This window comes from Rattus norvegicus, chromosome 13 (genome assembly GCF_036323735.1).
Source record: "Rattus norvegicus strain BN/NHsdMcwi chromosome 13, GRCr8, whole genome shotgun sequence".
NCBI lineage: Eukaryota > Metazoa > Chordata > Mammalia > Rodentia > Muridae > Rattus > Rattus norvegicus.
This window is the reverse complement of record NC_086031.1, coordinates 46,699,617-46,715,941: the sequence shown is the minus strand read 5'-3', so window position 1 is coordinate 46,715,941 and position 16,325 is coordinate 46,699,617. Positions and strand designations below refer to the sequence as shown.

Genomic DNA, 16,325 nt, shown 5'->3' with positions numbered 1-16,325 from the left:
CAGCTGTCATTTTACTGTTCTCTCTCACCTGGTTTCCTGTTTCATCTTGAAGATTCAGCAGGAACAGAATTCCTGGACCAACCTCTGCATGTGCGCTCTCTCTCTCTCTTCCTCCCTCCCTCCCTCCCTCCCTCCCTCCCTTCCTCTCTCTCATTTTCCCTCTTACTTGGCCTTAGGCTTATTAAAGAGATGTATTATAAGCAGGGCTGCATGTAGGTAGCCTCACCTACCTCTGTTTGTGCCGCCTGGGCTCCTTCATTTTGGGCTAGCATTTAACCCAGCAAAAACGGGGAAGGGGCCAGCTCAGGCCCTGGGAGCTTGGTCTGATAGAGCCCAGTTAGACTACCTCCTCCAACCTCCTGACCCAGGAAATCCTCTAAGCTGTCCTAATTACCTGTGGCTTCCCAGCAGATGCTGCAGTGTAAGGAGGGAGGGCATCCTTGCACACCCTGGGATTAACCCTCTGGTTGCTGAGTCCTTTCACTCCTGTCCTTGTAGACACGAACAAACACCTCTCCAGTCCTTCTGGGCTGCCTAGCCCTTACTCAGTCATATATCTCCGAGAGAGGCAGAGAGTTCATCCTAGCACCAGTCCACTTGGTCTGGAATCTTTCTTCTCGTCTGTCAGGCATAAGGAGTTGAGTCTATTTAGCTAAGGTCCTTTTCCAACACTGCTGCTCAGGAAGGAGCTGTTTGCTCCCCTGGGAAGTCTTTGCTGAGCCTTCTCTGGTAGCCAGGCAACTGATCTTCAGACCCACTACCTTCAAGGATGCTGAGGTACTGAGGCTACCATGCAAGACATAATTATGAGCACATGGAGCATCAGCAAGTGTGTGCTTTCCCAGTGCCGTCTTAGTTCCCCTAGTGCCGTCCCTGCCTGGAGACCTTCATCTCAGTCTCTTTAACAGTACTGCTAGGTGCTTTGACTGAGGGCCCTTAACCAGGATTCTGGGACTCATGCTCAGTCACTAAAGGAGCAATAGAAGGAAAATCCATCCACATGACTCTAGCACCATGTTCTTTTCGGTGTCTAAGCTGCAGCATGAGTACAGTTGAGTACATCAGATGTTCACAGTTCAGCTTTCAGAACGTTTTCAACTGGGGAGATCCAACCTGCCTCCCTGCTATATGAGGAAGGATAGGGATGCATGCACAAAATCCCCCTGTTGTGTAGGCAAAGACAGAGAGAGGATGGTAACGATCTCCCCTTACACAGTGCTTAACTTTAAAAGCTAATAGTTTGCCAAGGCTCAGTTCTTGTGCCACAAAACCAACCATTTCAGCCATGCCTATTGGTGCGTGCCTGTAATCCCAGCTACGGGGAGGCTGAGGAGGAGGATTTGAAGTTCCAACACCCAAATAGACAGCATAAGCTGAAGGCCAGTCTTGAGACCCTGTCTCAAAAAGAAAACCCTGTGGCTATAGTGCAGTGATAAAAACTCACCTCACATGTATGAGGCCCTTGGTTCGATTCTCAGTACGTTCTTCAAAAAAAAAGCTAACGAATTTAAAGTGAACAATTAATTGACTTAGATTTGCTGTGTTGCAGCCTCATCCTATGAAGTCTGGTCTTGCTGTCTATTGTAAGGCTAAATGTGGGCCCTTAAGACCTGGAGTCATCAGGTAGACCCAAGTGACCCTGTCCCCAAGTTATTTCTGATTGGCAAATAAAGATGCCAATAGCCAATAGCTGGACAGAAGTGTATTCATACACTGTCTCCCTCTCTAGTCCCTTGCTGGTGCACTTTCAGTGGCCTAAAGGGTGCTGCTGAACAGAGGCACAGTGCTTGTGTGAGTAATGCCTGCCTGTTCCTGGTTCTCAGGGGATACTGTTGGCCAACTGAGGGCCATGCCGAAGTCCCTGCCATCCTGTAACCCACAGTGGCTGGGCTACTCTATAGGCACACTGACACTGTGTGGAACTGTCTGGTCTTGTTGGCTTGAGCTAAGGTCCCTCCTCCATCTCTGCCCTTGGGACAGTAGGTTCTCCATCTTCCTGAAAATAAGTCCCAGCCCATCCACCCAGCAGGGGCCTGGGGCCTTGGCTTCCCTTCTCCCCGTGTCTCACTCTGCCTTCAGTCTCCTGTCTTCTCAGTCTAGAGGGTGGAACCCCCAGAAACTGCACAGTTCGTGATGTAGGACCAGTGCTAGCCCCTATGTTGTCTGTCCCTGCCTATCTGCTGCCAGAGCTGTGGCTAGGCTTATGGCTGGCTGCCCTGCCTTTCCTGTGGCCTCTGCCTTGGAGCCCATGGCAGGAACACATGGCATTTCACTGCCCTCTGACCCCTTGAGATTGTTTTCAGTCCTGCAAAGCTTCTAGATGACTTTCAGGGGTTCCTAATTAGGTTTTCTAGGGCCACCCAATACAAATACCATAGACCAGGTGGCTTCAATGCACACACTGGTTTCCTCCCATTCGAAGCTAAAGTATGAGATACAGATGTTCCCAGGGATGATTTCCTCCGAGAGCTCTCCCTGTGGTCCTGGGCAGCCACTTTCTCTGTGTCTTCACACCCTTTTCTCTCTGTGCTTGTCTATACCCCAGTATATACCAGGCTATTATTAGACTAGAGCCCACAATAGTAACTGCGTATTTCTTCGCTTACCCGGGGTTAGCATTTCAACAGGAGTCTGAAGACAACATAATTCGTCTGTAACAGGTGGCTGGAAGAGCAAAGCTTTGTGATGACAAGGGACAGCCTGGGGCGTGTGGAGAAGACCTTGTGATTCTCTGGACTCCGGTTGGGTCTCGGAGTGACTCACTAAGGCAAATTCAGAGCAAGTGGAGTGGGGGCGAGAATGATGATGGCAGTGAAGAGGGCACCAGGGGCTGGCTTTGAAGGGGAGAGAACCACTATCCCTGATCAATAATTTATTCCCGGGTACCAGGCAGGAAAGGTGTTGCCATGGCAACAGGCCTGCTTGCCTGTTACCTCTCCGAGCATCCTCTCCTTACCCAGCTCCGTCTCCCACTTCCCTCTCTCTCTCCTTCCTTGCTTTCTAGTTGACATTTTCCTTCTCTCTCATTTCTTTTGTGTTTTCAGAGACTTTGTGTGAAGTAGAGATTGCCTGCACCTGGGCTCACTCCATTACATGTCAGCTCACTGCTGGGAGCTTGAGCCCTCAATGACTGTGGCAACTCGCTCTCCACCAGATCTATGATCTTCTGTTTCTAAAACGTCAAAACTAAGGGGTCCTCTCACTGGCTGACCCCCGATCTCTTGCCTTAGCACAAGAACACTGGGTGTTTTTCATCCAACGTTTCTGGTGGCTAACTTGACTGCACTGATTTTAGCCATGCTCTGCTCCCTGTACCAGGTCCCCTTGGCTCAGAGTGACATTATGAGGGGAGCATCCTCCCATTGCTGCCTGCAGCAACCAGCCCTGGTCTCTGTTGGTGGGAAGACTCTAGCAGCATGCAGTTAACTGGAAAGTCCACGTCCCACACTCTACCCCGGTAATTGCTGTGGCAAGGACTTTATCTTGGTACCACACAGTAGGAGCCCAGATTTCTGTGTGGTTACAGAATGAATGAACAGAAGGCCAGGAGCAGGCATCTTCCTTGGCTTCTCTCTCAATATTTCCCAGGGGCCCTCTTGGCTCCAACAGCTACACTAAACGAGACCATTGAAAATTTCAAGTTATTGTCTCACTTTAGAATTTTGCTGCTCCCCGGATTCACTGGCTTTCGTAACTAACGAGAGACCTGGGCCTGTCATGATCATTTAGAACTTCACAGCATTAGTCTTGTAATTGCTGCTAAGGGTCTTTTCTTTCCTCTGTGTTGGTAAATCCTTCTGCATAAAGATTAGGGAGCTATACCTCTGGGCTGGAGGCTGCCAGGGAGGTGGACTTGCTGGTGAGCAGGCTCAGCGGCCGTGTGCCGGTGCTTCTCTGACGAGGCCATAGCTGGGCTGCAGGTACACACCAGGATCATCTGTGACCATCAGTGGGGGTCCGGATAGGAAGGGAAGACAGCGGGGAAAGGGAGGCTGGGTAGCTGTGGCGACAACCAGCTGCTGTGGGAAGACTGGTATTATGTCCTCCAGCTCTTCCCTTACCCTCTGCGGCCTGCAGTTTGTAAGCTGACGGCCACGATGTGAGGCAGGTTCAGGGTGAGTGGGATCCACGGCTGCTCTAAAGGTCCCCCTCTCACTTTGCTTAGTCGCCCCCTGCCCCTCCCCTGGGAATCTTTTCCACTCTGGCCCCATTATCCTCATCAGTGTTCACGACAAGGCCTGATAGGTTGAAACTGTAAAGAGTGAGGGCGCTGGGTTGATCGTTGCTGGGCAGCGTCCTCTGTACTTTCTGCCTCCTCACTCCTATTGCCTGGCAGAGTTACTAACTGGGTTCCATAGCTGCCGTTGTCTGGTTTAAAGACCTCTCCTACTAGAATCCAGCACAGGCACTTCTCCTTTCTTTCTCATGGTAAAATGTTGGTGTAAATAGTATGTGGGCATTTCTACCCCACCTTTGATCACTGAGTTCCTAAATAAAAGGCACACACCTATATGTTTATAATACGCCTTAAAGCACTAGCGCTGGGCAGATATCAACCCTCTCCGACATTTTCTCTGCTTCCCTGTCAATAACCCTGAGATGTCACTTGCTGTGTTCCTCTTGAGCCATTCCTACTCCAACAGCTGGTCCTCACGGCCAAGCTGTCAAGGATCTGCCTACTCCATGTTACCTTCCTCCCTACTCCTCCTCTTCTCCTCCCTCGTGGTTCCTGTCTCAGACCCCAAGTCTGGGAACTGAAGCTCCGTCTACCTCTTCTGCCCAACTATAGTCTATAGGCATCTTTATTAACCAATCACAGATAACTTGAGTAAGGGGCAAGGGTTCTACAACAGAAGCTGGTATATGTGAGGATCTGCTCATCTTGGAGCAACCAGATTTGGGGGGTACAGAATTTAGCGTTTGAATACAAGCAGTATCAGACCAACCCACTGTAGTCAAATCTATGTATATAAAATTTACATTTAAATATTCTTCCCCCTAGTGCTGGAGTTGGAACCCAGGTCCTTTCCCATGCCAGCCTTCTTGGACCAAGCAAAAGTGCACAGTTAATTGGCGTCTAGTTCCAGGGATGTTTGTTGCACCCCAGAGGAAACCCTCTGCTAGTTAAGCAGTCATTTCCTTTGCTGGGTTCCCAGCCTCTGGCAACCACTTGTTCTGTCTCTGGACGTTTCACATAGCTGGCATCTCATAACCTAACTTTGGGCATCTGGTTTCTTTCGCTCCTTATGTTTGGTTTGCAAGGCTTAAGCTGTTGATCCAGTGTGCATGGGTACCTGATGTCTTGGCTGTAGGCACGTTTATCCGATCATCTGCCGGTAGGCTCTTGGTGTCCCTTCTGAGGTAGGAGGTGCTGCTATGAATGCTTTCGTGTGTAGGTTTCTGTTTGAACACTGTTTTCCGTCCTTTGGGGGCACACACAGCGTTAGAGTGTCCAGTCACGTGGTGATTTGGTGTTTAACTATTGGAGAACTGGCTGATCTGGATTACCTCGTCCGTCATGTCTGCTTTTGGAGATCATTTACTACCTGTGCTGCCCTCGGGCTCATGACTGGGGACACTTGAGAGAAGTTTCTGGTTCCTAATCCCTGGTCAAGAAGGAGTAACGGGGTTGAACACTTTAAGGGCGTGTCACGACAGCTGCCCAGCTGGCCCTTTTTCAACCCTTTTTGCTGTTGTTACCACCGCCCCAAGCTGCACATTTGTTTCTTTAGGGGAGCCGCTGTGTAGACTCTATCTTCTTCCAGGGCGGTAGCCACAAAGGCTTCTCTCTCTCTCTCTTTGCTTTTGACACCAAACAGTATCCCCAGCTGCACCACACCCTCCCCAGCTCCCCCAACCTTCGCTCCATCTTTCAACCTAAGGGAAAAGGAAGATTTCCTGTACTCAGATGGGATGCAGTCACACCTCCGTGGGGGCCCTTTAAAAAGGCTTTGAAGGCACTACCACAGAGAGAGCTGAAAAAAAGAAAGAGAGAGGAAAAAAAAAACCATTCTGCTCTAAGATTGAGCCGGTGCATTGTCGGCTATTTAGATGGGTTCCCAGGGGACCTCTTTGAAGAAGACACCACTCATTTAAATGTATAAATTCCAATTCATTTGAAAGAAGAGGCAGCTTTCTAGGCTGGTTTTAAAAAGAGGCTGCTGTGAATGGATATTGAATTATGTGCGCCTTTAGGAAATTAAAGAAAGATGTACCTTTCAGGTGTTTAAAGTGGGATGAAGCCTAAAATATAGCCGGGAAGTGTGGTAGGGAGGCAGTGAGGAACCTAGGCTCGGAACAGGTGTCCCATCTTCATGTCCAAAGTTCTTTTCTTTTTTCTTTTTAACCTCTTTATTTTCTGTAGGCAAGTACACTGTTGCTCTCTTCAGAAGAGGGCATCAGATCTCAAATAGATGGTTGTGAGCCACCACGCGGTTGCTGGGAATTGAACTCAGGACCTCTGGAAGAGCAGTCGAGGCTCCTAACCACTGAGCCCTCTGTCCAGCCCCAGGTGTCCCATCTTAATAAGGATAGAAGGATCCCTAGGGAGGCTGGCTGGGAAGGGACCATACAGAGAACGCTGCTGCTTGTGTTGCTTTCTATGGGTGGTGGCAGGGGTAGGCGATTAGAAAAGAAGGTGGGCTGGTGAGAAACACAGGTGGTACCTGGTGAGTTACATTTCGAACATTCTAAATGTTTCCTACGGTAACCTGGACTGTCAGGGATGCCCTTTAAAAATGAAGCATTTTAGCCAGCTTTCTGGGAAAGTAGCTTTGAGCCAAGTACTAGGCCAGGGATGTTTGGCCAGATAGGTGGAGTGGGTCTTCTCCTTGTTCAAAGCCGGAAGCTAGCAGGGGTGGAGATGGTGATCTAGTCAGTAGCCCAGGGGGAGGCGTAGGAGGCTGGTGACACTGTCCTCATTTGCAACCAGGACTGAAAGTAGATGAAGGTCAGCGGAATTTCAGAGCCAAGTACAGGCACCCTGGCCACTCATCACCACAGTAACTCACTCCAAGGGTTGAAGAACACTGCCCCCAGAGAGCAGCCTCTCCCAACACACTTGCCCAGCAGCCGATTCTTTGGGGTCATATATTTGGGGCTTGATGGCAAAAGCCGGGCAGGATGCTGCAGCTTTTTTTTTTCCCTTTTATTTTGAAATTGTGGATATGGAGACATTTAAATGATTTTAGTCATTTCGGATTTATGATAAATACAGCGGCGTGTTCTAGATCCTGGGCACTGGGCAGCAGTTAGGACTGTCGACTTCCCAAGGACTGCAGATAGAGACCTGTGCCGGCTACCTGCGGGCCACCAAGCAGCAGCTACACTACCTGCTTCCTGCCGTGCAGGCCCTTCATAGCTCGGCTCTAATTCCCATCTCCACAGATTCAATTATTCCGGCTCACCCATAGCCATGAAATAACACCGGCTTTGTCCCTTCCCGTCTGGGTCTTTCCAGTTGGCATACTTTTTTTTTTTTAAAAAAAGATTTTAATTTTTTTTTAAGATTTTAATTTTTAAGCCATTTATTTACGTTTTATTTTTGTGCCTACGTGTGTTATTTTATGAGCTGCGCGCTCCGCATGTGCACAGAGTCCTATAGAATGGAAGACATTGGATCCCCTGGAGTCTCAGTTGTGAGCTGCTGTGCGGGTGCTGGGAATCGATCTCGGGCCCTTCGGAAGAGTAAGTGGTGCCCTTCACGCCTGAGCCACCTCTCCAGCCCCAGGATAATGCTCTGAAGGTTCGTCATGTTCTAGCATGAGTTTGAACTTCATTCTTTCTCCACTTATTCATGATGACGGGGATCAAATCCACCCAGGCAAGCACTGTGCCCGCTGAGCCACATGCCCAGCCGCTTCATTCTTGTTTATGACTGTGATGGTTTGCAAATGCTTGGCCCAGGGAGTGGCACTATTAAGAGGTGCCGAGAAAGAAATTAGGGAAACGACACCCTTCATAATAGACCCAAATAATATAAAGTACCTCGGAGTGACTTTAACAAAGCAAGTAAAAGATCTGTACAATAAGAACTTCAAGACACTGAAGAAGGAAATTGAAGAAGACCTCAGAAGATGGAAAGATCTCCCATGCTCATGGATTGGCAGGAGTAATATAGTAAAAATGGCCATTTTACCAAAAGCAATCTACAGATTCAATGCAATCCCCATCAAAATACCAATCCAATTCTTCAAAGAGTTAGACAGAACAATTTGCAAATTCATCTGGAATAACAAAAAACCCAGGATAGCTAAAGCTATCCTCAACAATGAAAGGACTTCAGGGGGAATCACTATCCCTGAACTCAAGCAGTATTACAGAGCAATAGTGATAAAAAACTGCATGGTATTGGTACAGAGACAGACAGATAGACCAGTGGAATAGAATTGAAGACCCAGAAATGAACCCACACACATATGGTCACTTGATTTTTGACAAAGGAGCCAAAACCATCCAATGGAAAAAAGATAGCATTTTCAGCAAATGGTGCTGGTTCAACTGGAGGTCAACATGTAGAAGAATGCAGATCGATCCATGCTTATCACCCTGTACAAAGCTTAAGTCCAAGTGGATCAAGGACCTCCACATCAAAGCAGACACACTCAAACTAATAGAAGAAAAACTAGGGAAGCATCTGGAACACATGGGCACTGGAAAAAATTTCCTGAACAAAACACCAATGGCTTACGCTCTAAGATCAAGAATTGACGGGCTGGGGATTTAGCTCAGTGGTAGAGCGCTTACCTAGGAAGCGCAAGGTCCTGGGTTCGGTCCCCAGCTCCGAAAAAAAAAAAAAAGAACCAAAAAAAAAAAAAAAGAATTGACAAATGGGATCTCATAAAACTGCAAAGCTTCTGTAAGGCAAAGGACACTGTGGTTAGGACAAAACGGCAACCAACAGATTGGGAAAAGATCTTTACCAATCCTACAACAGATAGAGGCCTTATATCCAAAATATACAAAGAACTCAAGAAGTTAGACCACAGGGAAACAAATAACCCTATTAAAAAATGGGGCTCAGAGCTAAACAAAGAATTCACAGCTGAGGAATGCCGAATGGCGGAGAAACACCTAAAGAAATGTTCAACATCTTTAGTCATAAGGGAAATGCAAATCAAAACAACCCTGAGATTTCACCTCACACCAGTGAGAATGGCTAAGATCAAAAACTCAGGGGACAACAGATGCTGGCGAGGATGTGGAGAAAGAGGAACACTCCTCCATTGTTGGTGGGATTGCAAACTGGTACAACCATTCTGGAAATCAGTCTGGAGGATCCTCAGAAAATTGGACATTGAACTGCCTGAGGATCCAGCTATACCTCTCTTGGGCATATACCCAAAAGATGCCCCAACATATAAAAAAGACACGTGCTCCACTATGTTCATTGCAGCCTTATTTATAATAGCCAGAAGCTGGAAAGAACCCAGATGCCCTTCAACAGAGGAATGGATACAGAAAATGTGGTACATCTACACAATGGAATATTACTCAGCTATCAAAAACAACGACTTTATGAAATTCGTAGGCAAATGGCTGGAACTGGAAAATATCATCCTGAGTGAGCTAACCCAAACACAAAAAGACATACATGGTATGCACTCACTGATAAGTGGCTATTAGCCCAAATGCTTGAATTACCCTAAATGCCTAGAACAAATGAAACTCAAGACAGATGATCAAAATGTGAATGCTTCACTCCTTCTTTAAAAGGGGAACAAGAATACCCTTGGCAGGGAAGAGAGAAGCAAAGATTAAAACAGAGACTGAAGGAACACCCATTCAGAGTCTGCCCCACATGTGGCCCATGCATATACAGCCATCCAATTAGACAAGATGGATGAAGCAAAGAAGTGCAGACCGACAGGAGCCGGATGTAGATCGCTCCTGAGAGACACAGCCAGAATACAGCAAATACAGAGGCGAATACCAGCAGCAAACCACTGAACTGAGAATAGGACCCCCGTTGAAGGAATCAGAGAAAGAACTGGAAGAGCTTGAAGGGGCTCGAGACCCCATATGTACAACAATGCCAACCAACCAGAGCTTCCAGGAACTAAGCCACTACCTAAAGACTATACATGGACTGACCCTGGACTCTGACCCCATAGGTAGCAATGAATATCCTAGTAAGAGCACCAGTGGAAGGGGAAGCCCTGGGTCCTGCTAAGACTGAACCCCCAGTGAACTAGACTGTTGGGGGGAGGGGGACAATGGGGGGGAGGGTGGGGAGGGGAACACCGATAAGAAAGGGGAGGGGGGAGGGGGATGTTTGCCCGGAAACTGGGAAAGGGAATAACACTCGAAATGTATATAAGAAATACTCAAGTTAATAATAAAAAAAAAAAAAGAGGTGTGGCCTCGTTGGAGTAGATGTGTCGCTGTGGGTGTGGCTTTAAGACCCTCGACCTAGCTGTCTGGTCAAGTCGGTATTCTGCTAGCAGCCTTCAGATGAAGATGTAGAACTCTCAGCTCCTCCTGCACCGTGCCTGCCTGGATGCTGCCATGTTCCCACCTTGATGATAATGGACTGAACCTCTGAACCTGTAAGCCGGCCCCGATTAAATGTCCTCTTTTATAAGAGTTGCCTTGGTCATGGTGTCTGTTCACAGCAGTAAAACCCTAACCAAGACAATGGCGGGGTCATATAGATGTATAGATGTGTTTTCCTCTTGCTCTCGGACAGTGGAGTAGGACTCGCCTTTTGCTGTTATGAATACTGGAGTGAATATTCATGTGTAGATATCCGGTTCCTTTTTTCTCTTCTTTTGGACTCTTCATCTAGGGGTGAAGGTGCTCTCTGTTTAGTTTACCAAAGGACTACTTCCTACAGCGGCTGCATCGTTTCCTGCTTTCACAGGGGTGCAGGGGAGCCCCAGCCTTCTCCTTGCCAACACTGTTATTCTCACTGATTATAGCTCTGCTTGTGGTGGTGCCCCACTGTGCTTTCATTCCCTAGCGACAATCTTTCGACATCTCTTTTTCATTCATGGTTGAGTCTTTATAGATTCTGGGCATTAAACTCTTATGAGACATACAATTTGAGAAGAAGTTTTTTCCCATTCTGTAGATTTTCTTCCGCCTTTCGGTAATAAGCTATGGATGCAGAGATGTTTTAATGAAGCCCCGTTTATCCAGCCCCTCCCTTTCATTGCTTCTGCATCACATTGAAGAATCATTTTTTTTCACACTCAAGGACGCTGGAGCTGTATTTTATTTTATCATCAGAGTGCTGTGGTTCTGGCACTAATATCCGGGTCACAGATCCATTTCTACTTAATTTTTGTTTATAACTGAAGCATACTGAAGGGTTCAACTTTATTTTTATTTTTCAAGTGACAATGTGGCTGTCCCAGTGCCGTTTGTTGATGACACTCTTCCTCTCTGATCCAGTGGTAGACCGGGGCTCTTATCACATACGTTGTCCATAACCGTATACGTTGATCTGTGGCCTCTCCGTTCAGTTCCATTGTTCTGTCTCGATTGAGCACACTGATTTCCTCACCATGGCTTTTTAAGTTTTGAGACGGTGAAGTATGAAATCTCTGACTTTGCTCTGTTTCAGGGTTGTCTTGGCTACTTAAACGTTTCATAGGTCTTAGTCTTCATTAATGTTCCTTGTGGACACACGTACTGCTTTCTGCTGGATGGAGGCATTGCTGCCAGGCCTCGGGATACTTGTGTCTTGGCTTTGGTGCACACTGCCACACCAGTTTCTGACCTGGGCTGCTCTCTTCCTCCAGCAGCGCCATGACGGACCTGTCCACTGGGCTACATCTGCGCCAGTGCTTAGCTACTCAGCTCTTCCAAGAGGCCAACATTGCTGCCCCCTTCATGGGCGCCATGAGTATCATGTCCTTCCTCCCAGCAGCCAGGAAGCAGAGACGATGTCTACAAGGGCTTTTCCCCCTTTCTCTTCGATTCCATCCAGGCCCACAGATGGTGGGAAGGTGCGGGGGGTTCCCCTTAGCCCTCTCTGTAAACACCCTCACACACATTCCCAGTGATGTGTTTCTTTGAGCTCCTTTTCTCGGTCCTATCAAGTAGACAGTCACAATAGTACATTTACCTCATTAACTTCAATGCCCGACTTCTCTACAGCTGCTGCCAACCTGTGGACTCTAGGTTTCAGTCCTGGAAAAAACCTCAGGGGTGGTTGTAGCCCACTGCCCTTCAGTGTCAGATTCTCTACAGCTCTGAAGGGGCTACCCAATTTCTGCTTAAGCTCTTCGGACAGAATCTACCATGACCCTGCCTTCTGTTACAAAAACATTTGACTTCCGAACTGGACCAGAGTATATACCCAGAGGTTACCTATTATCTGACAGGAAGAATGGAGAGTTTCTGGCTTGCTCTGCTTAGCCCTGTCACCTCTGCCTAGCAGTCTTTGGCCACAAAAGCCAGCCATCCTTTAAATCGTGGTATCTCGGATTTATCCCAACATGAAAAAGTCAAAAGGTTGGACTTGATACATGAGGTCACCTGGAGGGGGAGGGGCTACGGCCAGAAGGCGAGCGACCCTGAGGGTGCAAAGCTGGGTACAACTCAGCTGCCTGGCCAGGATGCCATGAGTGCTCCTCCAAGGCCCACCAGCTGTTACTGCAGCCATTCTGAATTGGCCTGCCTGCTGTCTCTGCGAATGTGACCCACATTCAGGTGGGCTGGCAGCTCTCTTCTCTGTCCACAGTCCTCTCCACTTCTGTTCTCCCCAACCCCATTTCCATTCTGGGGAGTCAGCTCCCAAGGCTGGGAAAGGAGATGTACCTCCAGGAGGCTTTGAGAGATGGCTGGTGGGCTGCCAGGAAAAAAGCCAGGGCAATGGCGAAATATGGCAGAAACATTGAGCTGCCTGCATCGGGAAAGTAGAGAGTCAGGGGTGCAGCAGCTGCCTTCTGTGGCTCCCTTTTCCCCAGCCACCTGAATGCTCACACAGTGTCCTCCCTATCTGTCTCTCTTTGACATAGGCTAACTCCGGGATGGGCGTCAGCCCCTCCACTCCACCGCTCTGGAAGAGGGGCTGCTTTTGCAGAGGACAGACTTAGCTGCCCACCCCCACCCCCACACCTACTCCATTTCCGCTCTAATCCCTAAGCCAACCCTCCCACCCCATATAGTTTACTCCAACTCCCTGTTCCCCACAAATGTCACTAGCCGTGTTTGCTGTAGGCCAGAGGAGTGGAAGGGCTTGGGACAAGATGTGGGCTTAGAGGAGGAGCCAAAGGCAAACGCCCTTGAGCCTGTTGGTGTCTGTTGCAGTGGGCAGACAGGCCACCTCGGATGACTGTGTCCCAAGGGAAGGCCATATACAAAGCTGAGGCCACCATCTTCAACGTGCCCTAACCACCATACTCCTGTGGACAAAGGCCATTTATATCCCTTCCAGAAAATTTAGAAGATAGAAACATAAAGGAGAAAATGCACATTTTCTGTATTTTTACTCCCAATGACTATCCTTCTATTTTCCCACTTGCTTTTTACTTTATTAAGGTATTATCGTACACTGTTTCATCATTGGGCTTCATTGCCTGTGATGATAAAAGTTTAATCTTTTAAAATATTCACCATATACCTCATTCATTTCCTGAATCCGTGTACTTTAACACGTAAATAAGGGAACAAAGGCCCACAGTACCTTGCCTAAAGTCAGTCAGTCTGTAAATGACAGAAGCAGATTTTGGAGCCAGGTTCCTTTGGTTTCAGAATTTATAATTTCTATTTTCTTTTAAACTGTGGATACAGTGTAATTGTCATTTCCCCCTACCAATAGCTAATCTCTCTCTCTCTCTCTCTCTCTCTCTCTCTCTCTCTCTCTCTCTCTCAATATCGTTTCGTGTTTGTGAGTTTGAAATTATGAGTACAACTAATACTCAGAAAAAAGTCTGTCTGTATGAACATGTGCAGACCTTTTCTTGCCGTTATTCCTTAAATAATACAGAAGAGCAATGATTTGCCCATTGTTTAAAACACACCAGGAACTGTCTGTCGTTTGGGGATAGGTCAAAGCACGCACAGGTTCCGTGCAGAGTCCGAGAGGGCCTGGAACGCTGCTCCCACAGGTTCTGAGGTCTGTATTCGCCTGAGCTCTGACTTGAATTTTCTTGCCAGCCTTGAGTTTTCATTTCACATCCACTTCCAGAAATGAACTTCACGGATCAGAGGGCTCAAACATTTTTAAGACCTTTAAATGTTCTAGACTTCCCGCTCTCCAGAGGAGGGTTTGGAGAACCCGTGTCCCACCCCAACTTGCCCATCAGAAGGAAAAACAGTGTGGCAGTCAGTCGGAAGCTGTTCCTGAAGGGCCACTGTAGGGACTGGAGGTGTTCGGTCAGCAGAAGTGTCATGGGGTGTTGAATGGAAGAGAGAGGTCTGTGCCCAGACTTTTCCACAGAAGTGGGCCAGTGGGCGGAGGCTTTGGAGAACCTTGTCTGCCCTGGATAGAACAGGATTGGTGTTGGATAACCCTGGCATGGGCTCGCGTAGGACCTGCTATGTATAGAGCAGGGCTGGCTCTAACACTGCCTCACACAACATGATGTCTTTGAGTTCTAGCAGGGGTTTGCTCCTTGCTACCCCCACCTTAAGGAGCCTGGTCCAGGCTGGTACCTCTCTCCATCTATCCCCTCGGCCTGAAGAGCACAGCCTGGCTTGTGTCACAGGCCACACAGTTCCTTCATTATGTATGGGGGGGGGGACGCAGCGGTGAGTGAGTGAGCCAGGCTGAGGGAGGGGACAAGTCGTTATTAATAAACAAGTTATTGTGTGGTGTTCCATTTACAGAACTCTCAGAGGACATGGTGGGCTTGAGATAATAAAGCCCTGTTTATGTTACACAGGGCTGGAGAGTGGCAAGTGGGAGCGGCAAAGAGCAGGGGCCGCCAGGAATGATTTTGATTCCTCCTGGGGTAGGGCTGCTGTCTTCGCTCTGTAGAAGGCCAGCACTCGGGGAAGAGGGGCTAGCTAGGGTTCTACTCAGGCTCGATTTTGCTCCTTCGGATGGCCTAGGGCCTAAGAAAGGCTAGCTTTCAGCATCAACGTGTCCCTAAGGAAGGCACCCACCAGTGGAGACTCCGGACAAGCCAGGAGAGGTAGGTGGTAAACTCTCCTTACTCTTGAACTCCTGCTCACCCCTCCCCCTTCTACTCTGACCTCCAGGCTCCTGGAAGGTGTATGCTGGGACACCCTAGCCCAGGGGTGGTTTGGTCAGGATTACCTGCCAGGTTAGAAGGCAGAGAGCGACAGTGAGGGTCTGTAGTCTCTCCTGGGTAAGCATCTCTGCTGGTGCTCTCTAGCCTTTGCTCTGGGCATCCAGATCCCAAGCTGCCCCTTCCCTGAGCCGAGGCTGTCTGGCTCGGTGTCGGCGCCTCTGGGTGTCAGGGTAGAGATGCTACTTTTGGGAAGTCTTTGTCAGTTGGCTTCTTGGGAAGAGAACATGGACGGGTTCTGAGAAACCTTACTTCCTGTCAGTTCTGAATGAGAATAGAGAGCCAGAATCTGGTCAGGTCTGAGTCACTTGGCTCTGTTGGGATCTGAGGGCCCCCCCCCTGGCCTTTGTTGTTGGGGGCAGCTCTCCTCAGAGGCAGAAAACCCCCTTCCTGGATGTCTCTGTGTAAGAGGAGGTATGCCAGTGAGAGGAAGGGAGAAGACAGAGTCTCCTGTCTTCCGGCTTCTTGAGGCACAAGTTTGTATGCAGTGACTTTAAGGTTGTTTGGATTGGAGAGTCAGTGATTTCTTTTTTTTCCTCAGAAAGACCAAATTAGGTTCAGAAAGAACAGATCCCAAGCACTGGAGGAACATTGCATTATTTGCTGACCCTTGAGGGCTTGGTCTTTTAAAGGCAGTCCAGTCTTCCCCCAAGGGCCGTGTCAGGAAACAGGAACAGGTCTAGGACGCTCCCTTACCATGGAGCACAAAGAAGAGCACAAACTTCCTCACCCGGCTTCTATGGGGCCTGAGGAGGAGATGTGGAACACAATCTCAGTTCTCCCGGCCCCCGCAGTCCAATGTAGCACCTCCCCCCACCTACACACACACACACTCCACCCCACCCGTCCAGGGAGCAGGCTGTTTCTGTGATATACATGCCAGGCCACCTGCTTTTCTGCCTACAGAGGTAGTGGCCTGTCTTGTCAATCAACCATAGGCTGCCTGGAGGAAACCTGGTTTGGAGGAATGACCCAATGACCTCTGACAGGCCTTTGAGGGGCAAGAGTGGGAACTATTGGCTCTGTCACGTGCTTGTCAGTTGTAAGGAGCAGTTACTAGAAGGATTAGGAAACAAGACAAGGTCTTCTGCATAAAAACCAAAGTAGGCCAAGTTGTTGGTC

The 16,325-nt window shown here is 48.5% G+C and overlaps 1 protein-coding gene across 23 annotated transcripts in view; it reads left to right on the top strand.

Annotated features, from left to right (window-relative positions):
* Nfasc (neurofascin) overlaps positions 1-16,325 on the top strand; it is a 186,621-nt gene that overhangs the window by 20,048 nt on the left and 150,248 nt on the right. Inside the window, exon 1 of one of the 23 annotated variants that reach the window (XM_063271969.1) lies at positions 14,726-15,086. The gene's annotated coding sequence lies outside the window, so the exon portion shown is untranslated. 23 annotated transcript variants of the gene reach the window in all.